The sequence below is a fragment of the Canis lupus genome, chromosome 22 (assembly GCF_048164855.1).
Source record: "Canis lupus baileyi chromosome 22, mCanLup2.hap1, whole genome shotgun sequence".
NCBI classification, from domain to species: domain Eukaryota; kingdom Metazoa; phylum Chordata; class Mammalia; order Carnivora; family Canidae; genus Canis; species Canis lupus.
The window spans coordinates 19,234,630-19,253,631 of record NC_132859.1 but is presented as its reverse complement, the minus strand read 5'-3'; the positions used below and the strand labels follow the sequence as shown (position 1 = coordinate 19,253,631).

General features: G+C 36.6%; 1 protein-coding gene across 9 annotated transcripts in view; it reads left to right on the top strand.

Moving 5' to 3' along the window:
* Positions 1-19,002, top strand: part of NCK1 (NCK adaptor protein 1) — a 76,598-nt gene that overhangs the window by 16,769 nt on the left and 40,827 nt on the right. The window contains exon 2 of one of the 9 annotated variants that reach the window (XM_072792632.1): positions 17,482-17,525. The exons of 7 other annotated variants lie outside the window; for them this stretch is intronic. The gene's annotated coding sequence lies outside the window, so the exon portion shown is untranslated. Of the gene's footprint in view, positions 1-7,558; positions 7,677-17,481; positions 17,526-19,002 lie in introns of those variants that run through there. One more of the 9 variants, XM_072792628.1, reaches the window with a different exon arrangement.

Below are 19,002 nucleotides of genomic sequence, written 5' to 3'. Positions count from 1 at the left end.
GAAATTCTTATTTCTAGAACTTTTAGATAACAAATTTCTGGTGTTCTAAGCCACTAAATATGTGGCAATTTGTTACACAGCAGTAGGAAACTACTGTTACAGCTAGCATCAAAGGAGGGATGCACAGCATGACAGTGAAATATAAGAGATTTTTGATAGGATCTACCTCTTGCTGTTGGCCTCTCCTTTGATAGCTGTAATAGCTTCCTACTGCTGTTCAGCAAATTACTACAAATCTACTTCTTGCTCTGCTCAGATCTGCTTGGACCCTACATTAATTCTAATCCATCATTGAGTCACTGCAGGATGAAATTTAAGAAGGGTTAATGGTGCAAGCTAGTGCTGTCTGCTGCTGCAACTGGTATTGAAGTTGGGATAAATATTCATCATTTCCTTCTTTTACCACCATTCTAGATTTCCCTTATGCTAGGTCAGCAGTGCAGCTGCTTTAGGTTGCTTGTGATTTCTAGACTTTCATCCTTGAGGGATTTTAGCCCTTAGTTCCCTTGCCCTTTTTTGGGCCATGGTTGCTCCAACTTCCTGTTTATTATAGTACCAAGCATGGAAACATCCTAAGTTCCAGACAGACTGCTCTTTACCCCAAATGTGTACAATTCCTAATGATAAGCAGAGTCAGTTACCACTACTAGTATAGTTTTTCCTTTCTTTTCCTGCTTGCCTGTCAGCATGAGGAACCCAAGGTGACCAAGTAGTGGTCATAGCTTTTAGGCTCAGTGGAACCCTCAGTGTGTCCTTTGGTGAAAGCATTACCTTCAGGACCTCTAATACAGGAGAGGTTTTAAATGGTTGGAATGGGAAACCCAAATTCCACAAGTGAGTTACTGGGATTGATGGTGCCGAGTCAGTCCAACTAATGCACCTTGGTTTCTGGACTCATGCTTTCTGGATATTACAGATATAACACCATAGCCATTGGTTCAGTACCTATACAGCATCCTAGGAGACCAACAGAGTGACTGTGTAGCGGGATTTTTAGTATAACATTCCATCATTTTGTTAGTCTGACAGTTTCCTGGTAATGGTAATGTGATATGTGGTAGGATCCCTGTGGATGCCGTGATCGAATGCTTCACCATTAAATAAGTAGATCTTTTGGTTTGGGGTGATGTTGAGATGGATTTTGATAGAGCAAGCATTTTGAAGCTATTGGATGATGGGCTGGGCAGAGGTATTATAAATGTTGAAGGACATTTTGGACAGAGAATGCAGCCCCATTTAAATAAGTATAAATTCTGCCACCTTCCAGAATGTAAGAGTCCCAATCCCATCATGCCACCCCTTCAGCTCTATGATAAATTGCTATTGGTGTTCTGCAGTGATCCTAATCCTGCTATAATTTAGTTATAGTAAGACTTTTTAAATTATATTTTTCAAAAGTAAGTTGATGTTTTTGATGACAGGGGATTTGATAAAGTTCAAAACAGGAGTTTTGTAGATAGATTTTCCTGAATTATCTGGGTGGATTATATGGTTAACTATATTCCATTTATAAGGAATTCAAGAAAAGGCAAACTATAGTGACAGAAAGCCCATGAGTAGTTGCCAGGTGGGAAGAGAATTGACTTTAAAGGGTCACAAGAGAACTTTTTTGGGATGATAAAAATGTTTTAGAGCTTGATTCTGGTACAGGTTACACAATTTTATACATTTACCAATACTCATTAAACTCTATACTTTAAACCAGTATAGATTACATCTCACAATTTAAGGTAAAAAGAAGATTTAATGTACTTGTTTGTTAACCTTTTCCATATTAGTTTAATTTTTCCTTTATAGTTAATAAATTTTGATTTCTAGGTTTGAGAACCTTGTTTTCCCTTTTTTTTTTTTTTTTTTAAATTTTTATTTATTTATGATAGTCACAGAGAGAGAGAGAGAGAGGCAGAGACACAGGCAGAGGGAGAAGCAGGCTCCATGCACCGGGAGCCTGACGTGGGATTCGATCCCGGGTCTCCAGGATCGCGCCCTGGGCCAAAGGCAGGCGCCAAACCGCTGCGCCACCCAGGGATCCCCCTTGTTTTCCCTTCTCTGGGATTTTTTTTTCCCCCGATTTTCCCATTTTATTAATTTCTGTTCTATATTTCTCTTATTGTCTTGAAATATACACAGGATTTATTTTAATCAGGTAGAATAAGACACAGAATGGAAATGACTGGTCCGAAGGAAAAGATTTTACTCACAGTTCCACTGGGGTAGCACAAAGGTTGAGGGAGCAGAAGGAGCAAGGGGAAGGCATGTCCAGAGCCTTTATTGTGGTTAAGTGGAAAGGAATTGATGAGTCAGGATAGGCAAACCTGAGCAAGTTTGGATAGTTTGAATAATTTGTAGTTCTGGGTGATAGAGGTGGTCTTTAGTTTTCTAGTACCTGGCCCCAGGTGAGTTAGAGCAATGGGCATACCTGTATGGTATGTGAAAAATTTTGAAAGGAGGTGTTGGTTAGGGGATATAGGCTTTGGATAGGTTGATTATTGTACATCAGAGTTGTGCTTTCAGGCAAGTTGTTTGCCATATCTAGGAATTAGGTAATCCTGGGAAGGACAGACCCTCCCTGCGTCCAAAGAGCCCTGCCATGTCAGATCATTATAAATACAGAAAAAAATTTAAAAACATGATTAATACACTTATGCTTTCTTTTGGTTTACTTAGTTCTTTTCTATTTTTTTTCTTTGTTTCTTTCTTTTTTAAAAATTTTATCTATTTATTTGTCAGAGAGAGAACATAAGCAGGGGGAGCAGTATGCAGAGGGATCATGACCTGAGCCAAAGGCAAACACCTGACTGAGATACCGAGGTGCCATTTTTTTCTAGTTTCTTGATTAGAAATGTTAATTAAGGGGTGCTTGGTGGCTCAGTTGGCTAAGGGTCTGATCTGTCTCTTGATTTTGGCTCAGGTCATGATCTTAGGTTGTAAGGTCGAGCCCTGTGTCAGACTCATGGGGAGTCGCTTGAGATTCTCTCCTTCCTCTATAGCCCCCCAAACCCTCCCTGCAATCATATGTTCATGCTCTCTCTCTTCCTTTCAAATAAATAAATAAATCTTTAAAAAATTGTATTAGTTAAGCATATTCGTTCTTACTGTTTAGTTATAAGTGTAACAAGGTTATAATTTGAGCTTAACTCCACATTTTCATAGTATTAGTACTTTTATTGTCACTCAGTTCTTTACAATTTTTTCTGTGATTTTCTTTTTTGTTTGTTTAGGAATCCACTTTTAAGTTTTTAAACATTTAAAAATGTTTTATTGGTGATTTCAGCATTAAATTGTGGAGAGTGCAGTATTAGGTATAAGTTCTTTGAAATTATTTTGTGTCTTTGTGACTCTTAATACGTTATCAATTTTTGAAAATGTTCCAAGTGTACTTGAAAATAATTATTTTTTTTTTGCTTGTTTGTTGGAAAGTTCTTTATGTAACTGTCATATTAAGCTTATTAATTTTGCTGGTCAAGTATTCATATCCTTATTTATGTTTTGACTTCTTGATCTATCAGCTTTTTTTTTTCCTTAAGATTTTATTTATTCATTCAGAAGATTTTTTTTTAATTAAGGCAGGTGCCAAACCGCTGCGCCACCCAGGGATCCCCTCATTCAGAAGAAATACACAGAGAAAGGTAGAGACATAGGCAAAGGGAGAAGCAGGCTCCCTGCAGGGAGCCCAATGTGGGACTTGATCCTGGGACTCTGGGAACATGCCTGGAGCCAAAGGCAGATGGTCAACCACTGAGCCATCCAGGCATCTCGATCTATCTATCTGTTTTTAATATAGCTTAATTAGAGACTCATGTAGTGGTTGAAGTTTAATTTTTTAATTTTTTTCTTGTAGTTTTAGGGATTGTATTGAATCTGTAGATTGCTTTGGATGGTATTGCATCATAACATCCATAACAGTTTTAAGTCTTCCAGACTATAAGCATGGGATGTTTTTCCAATTAGTTATGCCTTCTTTTCTTTTCTTTTTTCTTTTCTTTTCTTTTCTTTTCTTTTCTTTTCTTTTCTTTTCTTTTCTTTTCTTTTCTTTCTTTTTCTTTCTTTCTTTCTTTCTTTCTTTCTTTCTTTCTTTCTTTCTTTCTTTCTTTCTTTCTTTCTTTCTTTCTTTCTTTCTTTCTCTTTTTTTTGAGATTGGTTGGTTGGTTTTTAGGTTGGTTTTAGGTTCATAGCAACATTGAGGGGAAGATATTCTCTCATTATTAAGGTTCCCCACCAAGGGAAAAGAAATGTGTGGGAAAGATCAGAAAGGGAGACATAACGTAAAGACTGCTAACTCTGGGAAACCAACTAGGGGTGCTAGAAGGGGAGGAGGGCGGGGGGTGGGAGTGATTGGGTGATGGGCACTGGGGGTTATTCTGTATGTTGGTAAATTGAACACCAATTAAAAAAAAGAAAAAAAAAAAAGGTTCCCCACCAGAGTGGTACATTTGTAACAATTGATGAACCTGTGTTAACACATCATAATACTCAAAAGTCCATAGTTTACATTATGGTTCATTCTTGGTATTGTATACTCATGACTTTATTTTAGCAATGCTTTGTAGTTTTCATTGTACAAATCTTTCCCTTCCTTAATTAAGGTTATTCCTAAGTATTTTATCCTTTCTGATGCTCTTGTAAACAAATAAGTGGTTTAATTAATCTCTTTTTCAGATTGTTCATTGACAGTGTTTTTTTTTTAAGATTATTTATTTATGATAGAGAGAGAGAGAGAGGCAGAGACACAGGAGGAGGGAGAAGCAGCCTGATGGGGGACTCCATCCCATGACTCCAGGATCGCGCCCTGGGCCAAAGGCAGGCGTCAAACCGCTGAGCCACCCAGGGATCCCTGACAGTGTTTACTTACATTGTTAGTGTTAGAAATACAATTGATTTTTGTGTGTTGATTTTATATCTGCTACTTTTGCCGAATTTACATCAGCTTAACTTTGCTTCTATACAGCTCCATTCTCAACCTCTTAACAGAAAAACTTTGTTCCTAAACAGCTCCATTCTCATTCTCTTTCAGTTATTGATGTCACAGAAATACATCTTTAAATATTTATGTTTTCAAACACCTAGACTAATAATTATGTTTTTTTAAAGGTTTTATTTATTTATTTATTTATTTGAGAGAGCAAATGTGCATGTTGAGTGTGGTGGGGAGGGAGCAGAGGGGGAGGGCTGAACGTGGAGCCTGATGCAGAGCTTTATCTCATAACCTTGAGATCATGACCTGAGCTAAAATCAAGAGTCAGATGCTCAACCGACTAAGCCACCCAAGTGCCCCAGTAATTGATTTTTTTTTGTTAGTCTCCTACATTGTATAGAAAGCAAAATGTAGAATTACAGACTCCAGTTACAGTAATTGTAGCTTTATACCAGTCATTTTTAAAAGTTGTTTATTAGTGTCTTAAGTCATATAGAAAACACAAAATAGTCACAAACTGAATTTTCAGTTATTCCATCTTTTATAATTCCTCATGTATTTACCTGTATGGAGATCTATATTTCTTAATATGACTGAATTATTGCCTAGTATCCTTTCATTTCAACTCAGGAAGTACTTCCTTTACATTTTTTGTAGGGCAGGTCTAGAGGTAACAAACTTCCTCTAATTTTGTTTATCTGGGAATGTCTTAATCTCTTCTCTCACTTTTTAAGGACAGTTTTCTTGAACATTGGATTTTAGTGGATAGTTTCTTCTTTCAGTATTTTGAATATGTCAACCTACAGTTGACCCTTGAACAACATGGTTTTGAACTATGTGGGTCAACTTATATGCAGGTTTTTTTGTAGTATAGTACTATAAGTATATTTTCTCTTCCTTATGATTTTTTTTTTTTTTTTTAAAGAAAAGGAGAGTAGGGGGAAGAGCAGAGCAAGGAGAGAGAAGTATAAGCTGGGCTTGGAACCTGACACAGGGTTCAGTCTTGCAAGCCTAATATGACCTAAGCCAAAATCAAGAGTCAGACATTTAACAGACTGAGGCACCCAGGCACCCCCCCTTATGATTTTCTTAATAACATTTTCTTTCATCTAGTTTACTTTAAGAATACAGTCTATAATACATGTAATATACAACATATGTGTTAACGGTTTATGTTATCAGTAAGGCTTCTGATCAGCAATAGACTATTAGTTGTTAAGTTTAGGGGAATCAGAAGTTATACATGGGTTTTTGACTGTGTAGGGGTCAGGACCCCAATTCCTGTGTTGTTCAAGGGTCAACTGGATTGTCTTCTGTCCAAAGGACTGTCTTTGTCCATTCAAAATGCTGTGTTTGATGAAAACTGGATGTTTTAATCTAATAATGTGGTATATCTGAAAATCAGATCGTCCCTCTTTCCCAAGGTTTGCTGGGGTTTTGTTCTTATTGTCGTAGGCTGTCTCTGTGCTAGGAATCCCTTTAAGGCATAAACAAGCTTTTCTCTGATCTTCACTAAGCTTGCTTCTTTTTCTGGATATGTGTGGTGATTTTCTTTTCTTTCTTTTTCTTTTCTTTTCTTTTCTTTTCTTTTCTTTTCTTTTCTTTTCTTTTCTTTTCTTTTCTTTTCTTTTCTTTTCTTTTTTTTCCTTTCTCCTTCCTTCCTTCCTTCCTTCCTTCCTTCCTTCCTTCCTTCCTTCCTTCCTTCCTTCCTTCCTTCCTTCCTTCCTTCCTTTCTTTCGATTTTATTTATTCATGAGAGACGCAGAGAGAGAGAGGCAGGGAGAGGGAGGAACAGGCTCCACCCAGGGAGCCTGATGTGGGGACTCAATCCCGGGGTCTCCAAGATCACGCCCTGGGCTCAAGGTGGCGCTAAACCGCTGAGCCACACAGGCTGCCGTGACTTAACTATTTTAGAACTCTGGAGTCCACTCCTAGGCTTGAAACTTCCAGAGGAAGTCTTGGACTGTAAATTTTGTTTAATTTCAGCTCTTAGCAATGGCTACACATCTTCCACTCCCCAGGAACATGCCAGGCAGTTATGCATTAGTTAGAAGAGCAGCCTGCAACAGCTAAAGAGAGCAATAAATATCCTGTCATCCAAATATCAGGGATCTATGTTCTGACACCTGAATGATGCGTCTGATCACTGAGGTGCTGACAAGGAGGAAGGCAGTCATTGGTGTGTCTGCACACACACATACAGACTCCAATTATGTAAGCTCCTCTCCCTCAGGCTGAGGAAAATCTAAATGGCTGGTGCCTTTTTTAACTTTCTCCTTTTGGGAGCTAGACATTAAAGAATTAGTAATAAGGGAATTAAGAGAATCACCACCTGGGGATCCCTGGGTGGCTCAGTGGTTTGGCGTCTGCCTTCGGCCCATGGCGTGATCCTAGAGTCCTGGGATTGAGTCCCACATCGGGCTCCCTGCATAGAGCCTGCTTTCTACTCTACCATCTTCCCAGGATCTTCTTGTAACTTTACAAAAGAAAGTTTCATTATAGTTTGAAGAGTCTAATCTTTTTCTCCTTGTTTTCCAGATTATACCTCAAAGCAAATACATTCAAGACCTTTTACTTAATTTTTAAGTTAGATAGCAAACACTTAAAGGGGGAATTTTAATTTTTTTGTTTTTCCCTAAGAAGAAAACTAAATGCTTCCAATTAGAAGAGCATGACACTGGAAACAGAGCCCTTAAGGAGGCAGATGCCTTCAGTACTACTAAGGTAGTGGAGATACATGGATTCATTTGAGTCCTATGAGGTAGGTGAAAAAGGTTATGACTTAAGATTTGGGGATTGACAGGGTAGGGATTAATTAATCCAGATAACTGTTTACTAAATTATAGAACACAGAAGCAGAAACTCCATAGGGAAATGTAGTTCACTGTGAGGTGTGCCTATGGGGTAAAGAGAGTATTTTACTATTTATTTTTTTTAATTATTATTAAGATTTTATTTGTTCATGAGAGACACACAGAGAGAGAGAGATTGAGAGAGAGAGAGGCAGAGACACAGGCAGAGAGAGAAGCAGGTTCCATGCAGGGAGCCTGATATGGGACTCGACCCCAGGTCTCCAGGATCAGGCCCTGGGCTGAAGGCAGCACTAAACTGCTGAGCCACCCGGGCTGCCCAGTAGAGTATTTTAGAAAGCAGTTTCATACCTAGGAATTTTAAGTAGTGGCATACTGGTTCCCGGTAACTCTCCTAGGTCCTTTTGCATACATAAGCCAAAAAATTATAGGAGGTACAATAACATGAAGGGCATGAGGGGGAATTAGAATTAAGCACAGCAGTTAATGTGAAAATACTCAAATGTTATGATTAATTGCATATTAAATATGTCTGGAAGTTCAGGTTACCACAAGTTTAGTGTATGTTAGAATATGGTTGCTAAATATGATGATACAGTCTAAAACCTTACTTATACTGTATAGCATGGGGAAATGATAGTTCTGCTATCCCTCGTGCTGTGTGTTTTCTTTTGCAAATATGTACAACTTGGAGCAACTCGTGGGAGCAACTCCTGGGTCTCCAGGATCATGCCCTGGGCCGAAGGCAGGCGCCAAACTGCTGAGCCACACAGGGATCCCTTTATCCAGATAATTTAAGGAGAAATTTAGTTAATAGTTTTGATTGTAGTTTTGATATAACTCAATAGACTTTTTTGATACAATCTGATTCAGGTCTCTTTTTATAAATAAGAAAATGGAGTTTGAGGGAAGTTAATATGACATTTCCTGACTCATGGTTACTGAGTGGTAAGGCAGTTTAATGGTAACCCCAGTTTGTCATACATTTTATTTATAGGAGCAGTGAAACGGGGCTTGGACTAGAGTGAGGCCAGCAAGTTGTCTAAGGTACAAAATTGAAAGAAGCAGTCACTCTTAGATGCAGATCCTGCACTTGCAAGACCTTATTTATCAGAGTAATAATTTGAACATGTTTTAAAATGTCAAATAATTTTAGAAGGTACCTCCCAGTCCTGTGGATTTAGGATAGTCTGAGGAAGCTAGATGGAGTGATGATGGTAGAAGAGAATTACCCCTTGAGACCTAGCCCTCTTTATGTGGTAATTTGACAGTTTGCAGCAGAACAGTGTGGAGTGTTGTGTCCTCAGGTAGAGAGGTCCCTGTACTTTTCTCTTGAATCAGATCTTAGAGGCTGTAGTTTCCTCCATGCTTTTAAAGTTGTTTTCACCCACAACTCCTTGGGCGTTCTCTCAACTTGGCCTGGTAAGTTTGAGAATATAGACATTCCTTTTTTATAGTTCACATAGCCAAATACGAAAGCATTTTAGAGGTAATAGTAACAAAGATGTAGGAGATTAACCCAAATCTTCTACTTTTACTGTCGTGGCTTCTTTTCTCTAGTTTCTGACTTCCATTTTGTTTTTGAGGGTGCAATCACCTAGTTGAGCTCTATTCCCCTTAAGTAAAGGACATGTTTGTTTATGAGGGTCTTTTCTCCCACCACTTGATGGTGAGGCAATCTAGGCTGAATAAAATCCCTGCTTCCATGTCTCAGGAAGATACTTTGTATTTCCCAGAAACTCAGTGGATGACACGAGTATGCAAGCTGTTCTCTAAATATTAGTGGTTCCCTTTTTGGCATTACCCTATGTGAGGACAATAAAACCAGAAAGTGCAGCCTTTGTCTTAGAATGAATGGGTATAAAGTTGTCATGCTGCTTCTCTGGATCTATCCTTTTTATACCCGGTATCTAGTTTGCATCCTCTGGACCATTATATTATTTGTTTTTTAGGCCTTTGGAGTTCAAGGCAGGCCATTTGTTCTTATACTACATCTTAAAATAGGTGAATTCGGGCAGCCCCGGTGGCGCAGCGGTTTAGCGCTGCCTGCAGCCCGGGGTGTGATCCTGGAGCCACAGGATCGAGTTCTGCGTTGGGCTCTCTGCGTGAAGCCTGCTTCTCCCTCTGCCTGTCTCTGCCTCTCTCTCTCTCTCTCTGTCTCTATGAATAAATAAATAAAATCTTAAAATAAAATAGGTGAATTCTTGGAGCCAAGAGTTTATAAAGTGAAAAGATGGGTGGTTTTATTGGCTCAGAGATAGCTAAACATATATAAATAGTAGCAGTACATTGGATCTAGTTTATAGATGCAGTTGGCATAGTTTATGATGCAGAATAAGTTTAATATAAGTCAGCATTACAGTTGGAGTAATTAACAATAAATAGTACTTTTAGTAATAATTAGCAAGAAATAGAACTTTTCCCAATAGACTGTAAGCTGTGTTTCAGGACAGATTTAGCTTTGTAAGCTGGATAGCTCCTACTGTGCCGCACATGTAGTAGGGCCCAAAGATAAATAATGAACAAGTTGAAAACTTGGTTAAATCAGTGATTTGGTTGTTAATAAGCTCCACATAGTGTTCAGTGTTAGCTTTCATTTAAACCTATTCCAGGGTGTTTACAACACACACACACACAGAGTTGTTAAATTTGGGAATATCTATACTTGCTGGTATAACTTCCTTAATCTTCATTTTTTATTCTTTTATTATTATTATTTTAATATATTATAATTGCATTTTTCTTATGTCTGAAGTCTCTCTTACAGAATTTTCATTTTCTTTTAAATTTGATACCCTAGGGGCATCTGGCTGATACAGTTGGAAGAGCATGAGACTCTTGATCTCAGGATTGTGGGTTGGAGCCCCATGTTGGGTATAGAGATTACTTAAATAAATTTAAAATATATATATTTGATACTCTGTCAGGTACCTGTTATCATATAATGACTCTATTTGTTTATTTTAACAGAAAAGTAATTTTGGTTTATGAAATAAAATAGGGATAGATTCTGGATTGAGGAATAATTAGATTTGGAGGCTTGAAAAATGGAATCTAATCTCTCTGCAACTCTCACTTTCATTGTCAGGTTCTATACTGTTATATTTACTCTGCTTTCAGGCTTAAGTCTGTTGGGAAAAGCTAAAGTACCTTCCCAGTAACTCCTGTTGACATCCCAGGAGTCTTTCTGAATGAACAACTTAGGTTTTAAGCCCATTCTTCACTAGTCACAGCAATTAAGGAAATTTAATATTCTGATTGGCTAGGCATGAATTGCATATACTACCCCTGAGTTGTTGGAACTCCATCTAGAGTGTCAAAATAGAATTGGGAACGGGGATGGAGAGGATAGTTTCTGAGAAAGAAGTTGAGATACTGTTATGAAAAGAGAAAAAATGGATGCTGATACAGCTTAAAAGTCAGCTAGCTATTCATCATTTTGATTGACTTAATTTTAATTTTTAAGGAATCAGTGAGGTTTTCTAAATTTTTTAAATTATCAAAGTAATATATGAATGTAGATTAAAGTGTCAGTGCTAAAAGACCTAATTACAAAAATACCAGTCTTGCTCTCCTTTTTCTACCAGAAGTAATCACTTTCAACTTTTTAAGCTGTTGCTTCTGAAACAGCTCAAAGAAGTTGAAAGTGATTACTTCTTGAGACAAACAGGAGGAAAAGGGGGGAGGAGAACAAAGGACTATTACTTCTGTTAGAGGCCTTACAGCACTATTTGACATTTTAAACTATGCTCATGTATTACTTTGATGAATAAAAAAACATAAAATTGTTAGCATTATCTCCTGATTCATTAATTTTAAACATCTGTTAATTTTCTGTTAAGGTAAACGAGGGTATATATGTATGTATGTATGTATTTATTAAGTAATCTCTGCACCCAACGTGGGTCTTGAATTTCCAACCCTGAGATTAAGAGTCACATACTCTACCTACTGAGCCAACCAGGTGCCCCCATTTATTTTTTTCATCTATATTTCTTAGCCCCATTGTTTTGAAAAACTGTATATTCATATTCAGCATTTTCATCATTATGATTATATATTCATTGTTTATAGCTGTCCCAACCTCCTATGATTAAATTGTCTTTCTTGTGTAATTTATTTTTTCTGAAATTTTTAAGAAATTTATATGGTTCACATTTAAAATTTTGTTCATTGTCTTTGAATTTATAGTTAAGCCTTCCCACCCTCTCCAATAGGTCTATAAAATACATATTTGTATATAATTGTTCACATAGTCCTATCTGTCAGATAATCTTACCAATTTTTTTTTCTGGAATCTTACTCCAATTTGGACTGTTAAATTTTAATCTTCTGATCCTAATTTACTTTTGCTAGCATTCGGGAAATTCCTTTTGCCTTTCTTCATTGGTTTTCGAACTTCCTACATCCTTCCTGGATCTTTTTTCTTGCTTTACTCTAGTTTTTCTGGAACATATCCTCTGATTGTTTCTTAAATCAGAGTGAATTGGAATTAAATTTTTTGAAAATGCCCAAAAATGATGATTCTTCTTTTATACTTAATTTTAATTGGTAGTTTGGCTGTATTGGGGAGTTATTGTCTAAAGTGTAATAGAATTTCAGTTTTGCAAAATGAAAATTGTTCTTGAGATGGGTAGTGGTAGTGGCTGTACAGCATCATGAACGTATTTAAACTGGACATTTAAAAATGGTTCATTTGGTAAGTTTTATGTGTATTGTATTATTAGCTAGGGCTGCCATAACAAAGTATCACGGATTGGGTGGCTTAAACAACAGAAATTTATTGTCTAAAAATTCTGGTTGCTGGAGTCTAAGATCAAGTTGTCTTCAGGGTTGGTTTCTTCTGAGGGCTTCTCTCTTTGACTTGTAGATGGTTGTCTTCTTCCAGTGTCTCCATATGGTCTTCCCACAGAGTATGTCTGTGTTCTGATCAACTTGTCTTATAAAATGATCCCAGTCATACTGGATTAGCCCTAATGACCTTATTTTACCTAATTACCTCTATAAAGACCTCTATCTCCAAATTATAGTCACATTATAAGGTACTAGAGGATAGGAGGTGAGTATCTGAATTTTGGAGGAGAAAAAAAAAATCAGTCCATCACATGTATTGTACCACAGTTTAAAAAATATACGTTAAAAACATGATTATAGTCAATTTTCAAGCCATTTATGTTTAATTGCCATGTAATACACTAAGGGTTAAATCAGTTAATGTGTTTACATTTGTTATATTAATTATGACATTAAATTCTTATGTTTTTTTTTATGTAGTTGGTAGTTTATACCATAATTGCTCATTTAGCAATTTTAGCAAGGTTATTACACTCCTTTTACATTAGTGGTAACATAATGGCCTCTTTATATAAAATGTAATATTCTTCACATTATAGAATGGTGATATGTTCTTAAGGTGATCTTGGTACAGCTTATTGTAAATCAAAGTAATAAGTAAAATTTTGTGATACCTGACAAAATCATATAAGGAGTAATGCCTTGTATGTATGTAAGGCATTAATTAAATAAGTTATTGAAAAGTAGAATTACAGATGATATTTTAAAAAAGATTTATGTATTTATTTTAGAGGGGAGAGGGGCAGAGGGAGAAAGAATCCAGAAGCAGACTTCTTGCTGAGCGGGGAGCCTTAAAAGGGGCTGCATCCAGGACCCTGATAGGACCTGAACTGACATCAAGAGCCAGCCACTTTTAACCAACTCTGCCCCTACAGTTGATATTTTTTGAGAGCATGTTTTCCTTGATATGCCTTTCTTTACTCTCAGGCCTTAGCTCTGTGTCTTCCTAGTCTTTAATAACTACTCAGTAAACATTTGTCAAATGAATGAATTTTGATATGCACCGGACTTTTGCTTGTATTGTATTTTGTGTTTGCTTATATTGGGGATATTTTCAAAGTGCTATTTCCAAAAGTAAATAGAATAAGATGGCATTTTATTTGACTTATTCTTTAAAAAAGGGGGGGGGGTTGATTTTTTAAGGAGTCTTTATTTCAGACTAGCCTATAATTTTTATTTTTCCCATGATGGGATTCTTACCCATGTTTCATTCTAAGAGTGTTTAACAATCAAAATTACTTGACAAGATAGTAGGGTTTAAAAATAGAGTAAAATCATCTTATGAATTGTTTTGTCTTTTTTTCATTACTTATAGCACATTGAAATTAGTTATTTGGGGATTTTTTTCCCCCTTCATTGTTTACCGAAAGATCTGTAGCCCAACCAAACTTCCGGAGTTAGTCACTTGGGTATTGTCACTCTGCTGATTTTTATCAGAAACAGGAAATTGTCAAGTTATGTGTTAAACTATAAGAGAATCTAAAATTGCATTTGTATTAGCATGAGAGATTTCTCTTTAGAATTTTTTTCACTAGCTGGTTCCTTACTTTTTCCTCAGAATATAACAACAGGCTTGCCAAAAATGGTCATATTTATCATGGCCTATATACATACAAAGGGACATGAACTGTACCTTTCCTCATAGTTTACATATCATACACAGTATCATTTGGTAAAATGATTTGACAAACTTAGTGTCATTTAATATATAGATATACCCAATGAATTTGTAAAAGGTTGGGGAAGAATAGGTGTTTTTTAGGTGTTTGGCCTGATGTTATTATTTCTCTATTTAGATTAACAGTTCTCTAGAGCTCTTAAAATACCTTTTAAAGAGTCTACAAGACCAGACTATTTTCATTATACTGAGATATTAATTTCCATTGTCACTCTGGAGTTTCCAGAGGCTATATGAATGCAATGATACTTTATAATAAGATGTCAGTATTTGAAGATCTGTAAAACTTAGTGAACGTATATTGCATGATGATACAAAACCATACGTGAGTAAACACAGGTCCATTTAAAGTGTAAGATTGAGCGGTGAATATTTTCTGCTATATATTTTAGTTTACATTCAGTAAGATTGACACTTTTTGGAGTGTGATTGAGATTTGACGCAGTTATGTAATCTCTACCACAGTCTTAATTCAGAACAATTCTTTACCCCTTCATGCTTTGTAGTCCAGAATGTCATACATAACTTTTTGAGTCTGGTTCAGTGAGATCATCATATATGGTTAATGTATGTCTGACTTTATAAGAAGCTGCTAAACTGTTACGCTTAGTAACTATATAAAACAGTAGCTTTACTGTTTTGCATCCCCACAAGCAATATATGATTTCCTGTTGCTTTGCATCCTCACTGGCACCTAGTACTGTTTGTGTTTCCTTCTCTCTCTTTTCTCCTTTACCTCTTTCCCTTCCTTTCCTTGTCCTTTTTCATTACTACCTCCCTTATCTTTTTGAGCCATTTAGTTTGCTGTGTTGTGATATCATTTTGTGGCTTTAATTTGCATTTCTCTAATGACTTATGATATTGAAGATCTTCACATATGCTTATATATCGTCATTGTACAGTATGCCCTCTTTCCAAAAGTTCATGTTATGCCACTTAAGACCCACATTAGTACAGTAATGGCCTTTTTTTTTGTAAAAGTGAAAATCCTTTTCAGATTTCTTTTGGTTGGTGAAAGCAGGTACTAATGTAGATCTTTAGTAAAAGCAAAATGATGAGACTTGAACTTTCAGAAAGCAGGAGATATACTTCATTTTATGTAATTTTGGCTTCTGAAAGGTTTCATAGGAATGCTCTACTCTCAGATAGTGGGAGAAACTTCTATCTTCTATCTTCTTTGGTGAAGTATCTGTTCAAGTATTTGACCTTTTAAAAATGTTAAATATTTAAATATTTTTGTTCTGGGACTTATCTGGGTGCAACCTGAGGCATTCTCCCTATGCCATTGGCTCTACTGGCCTGGCCTCCACAGCTTTGGGCTGGGATTCTTCTAGCTTGAAACCCAGGTGATGGCCTCTTTTGAAATGGGGGAGGCAGCGTTTTAATAATCACTGAGTCACCTTTTAGGTCCTTCTTCCCTTGTCTTGAGGAATATCTTACATTTGCAGTGGAATAATTCTATGGTTATATCCTATAAAATCTAAGAAGGCTTGAAAATCTTTCTTCATTCCTTCTTGCCTTTTTCTCGTTCTAACTGGCTGCTTCCTGCTGGAGTGGCTGATTGAATCTGATTTTCACACCCATACTAATCTCTATCAAAGGATCCCTTTCCCCTTAGAACACTCGTAGTGTTCTGTTCTGAATGTGTTTTCTTGCTTTCTCTCTCTCTCTCTCTTTTTTTTTTTTTTGCGCTACAGCAGGCTGAGAATTTTCTGCCTTTTAAATTAATTTCCCCTTTTAACAGTTCCATCTTTAAGGTATTTTTCTTTTTCTTTTCTTTTTTTTTAAGATTTTATTTATTTATTCATGAGAGACACAGATAGAGAGAGAGGCAGAAACACAGGCAGAGGGAGAAGCAGGCTCCAGGCGGGGAGCCCGATGTGGGACTCGATCCCCGGATTCCAGGATCACACCCTGGGCCGAAGGCAGGCCAAACCGCTGAGCCACTCAGGGATCCCAAGGTATTTTTCTTTCCGTGTTTACTATAAGCATTCAAGAGAATCCAAGCCACAGTTTCAACACTTTGCTTAGAAATGGTCTCAGATAGATAGCCAGTTTCATCTTCACGAGTTCTACCCTTCCATGAAACATTAGGACGTGACTATGGTTCAGCCAAGTGTCTTGTCATAACAAGGATCACCTTTCTTTCTGTTTCCAATAACATGTACCTCATTTCTGTCTGAGGCGTCATCAGCTTGGGTTTTATTGTTGTTAAAAAAACAAAATTCAACTGAGTAAATTTAAAGATCTTACTGGCTTATTTGACAACTCATGAACTGGACAGCATCTCATCTAGCAGATAGAAAGGAGCTCCAAAGAGCTATACAGAATTAAAAGCTTTTATAGGCAGGGGCAGGAAAAGGAAGTTTGTAGCAAAGAGTGGATTATTTCAGATACAATCAACTTCCGATGGAGGACAGATGGGGTCTGTTGGATGTATTACCTCACTGGTGCTGACCAGGTAATTCCAGATGGACTGGTTAAAGGTTACATTTCTGGGAGAGCCTGAAACTGCAATTATGTCAGGTATTGAGTCTTAGTCTTAATTTTTTTTGACGTGGTGCTTAGCATGAGCAACTCCAATTTGGGCCTGATGTCTCTTTCTTAACGCTCTGTATTTTAGCCAACATTCTGTTCATGACCACTTAGGATCGAAACTGGGGCATCCAGTGGCTCAGTTGGTTAAGCATCTGACTGTGGCTCAGATCCTGATCCTGATCCTAAGATTGAGCCCCACATCAGGCTCTGTGCTCAGCAAGGAGTCTGCTTTTCCCATTCCCTCTACCCCTCCATGACTCGTGCATGCAGGTGTGTGTGTGCACTCTCTCTCTAAAATAAATAAAATAAAATAATAAAATAAAATAAAATAAAATAAAATAAAATAAATAAAATATAAAATAAAATATAAATAAAAAAATAAATAAATAAATAAATAAATAAAATAAAATAAAATAAGGATTTAGGCTTTGCTTACAGCTCTCCCCTTCTGAGCCTTCAGAAGAATTTGACCTTAACAGTCTATTCATGGAAATGTAGAATTTTTCTGGCATGCACCCTAAGGTTCTACCCATTATCCATTTGAAAGCCACTCCCACATTTTTAGATATCTGTCAGAAACACAGCCTCCATTCTTGGTACCAATTTTCTGTCTTATTGTTTGGGCTGCTAAAACAAAATAGCACAGGCTGGGTGGCTTATAAACAGCAGAAACTTATTTCTCACAGGTCTGGAAGATGGAAGTCTGAGATCAGGGTGCCAGCATGGTCAGGTGAGTCCCTCCCTCCTCCATGTGCAGGCTTCTTGTATCTTCACATGGTAGAAGGGGCTAGGGATCTCTGTGGGATTTCTTTAATGAAAGTACTAATCCCATTCGTGAGAATTCCATCCTTAGGGCCTAATGAGCTCCCAAAGGCCCTACTTATAATAATTATGGTGGTTAAGATTTCAACATTAGTTTTGAGGAGACATAAACATTCAGACCATAGCAATAGTATTCTCTTGTTTTTATGTTTTGTGTTTCTTTCATTTCAGTAATTTGTCTTTTTAGTTATTCTTGCTAGAGAGTTATCAATTTTCTTGATCTTTTCAGAGAACCATCTTTTGGCTTCAGTGGTTTTTTTCTAATTTTTTTTTTAGTCTCACTGATTTCTGGTCTTTATTATGTCCTTTTTGTTTCCTTTGGGCTTGATGTGCTATTCTTCTAGTTCCTTATGGCAGAAGCTTACATTATTAGTAGTGTTTATTATTATTATTATTATTATTACTACTACTACTACTACTACTACTACTACTACTACTATTATTTTGGAGTCCAACATGGGGCTTGAACTCATGACCCTGAGATCAAGACCTGAACTGAGGTCACTGGCTGGCTCAGTGAGTGTCTGCCTTTGGCTCAGGTTGTGATTCTGGAGTCCTGGGAATGAGACCTGCATTGAGTTCCTCACAAGGAGCTCTGCCTAGGTCTCTGTGTATCTCATGAATAAATAAATAAAATCTTAAAAAGAAAAGAGAGAGACCTGAACTGAAATCAGGAGTCAGATGCTTGACTGACTGAATGACCCAGGTGCCTAGAAACTTACATTATTTTTGATTTGGGACTTGTTTTCTAACATTTTATTAATGGCAATTAATACCATGAATTTCCTTATAATAAAATACTACTTTAGGTGCATCTAACAAATTTTTATATGTTGTGTTTTCATTTTTACTTAGTTCAAAATATTTTCTAATTTCCCTCTTTGATATATGAGTTGTTTAGAAGTGTATTGTCTAATTTCCAAATACTTAGAGATTTTCTAGTTATCTTTCTAATACTCCTAGTTTAAGTCTGTCATGGTCAGAGATCATATGCTGTGCAGTATCAGTTCTTTCACATTTATTAACGTTTATTTTATGGTCCAGAATGTGATCTGTCTTGAATATTACACGTGCACTTGAAAAAGATGTCTATGCTGCTTTAGAATGTAATGTTGTATAAAGGTCAATTAGATTCATTCAGTTGGTTGATGATATTTAAATCTTCGATTTTTTTGATGCTTTTCTGCCTGTTTTATGGATTACTGAAAGTAGTTGCAATTTTCAAGAATAATGGATTTATTTACTTCTTTTCCATTCTAATCACTTTTGCTTAATGTATTTTACAACTCTATTATATATATATATTTTTTAAATTGTGATTTTGATGAATTAACCTTTTTCTCATTATCTTGTGTCTCTCTACCCAGCAGTTTTCCTTGTTCAGA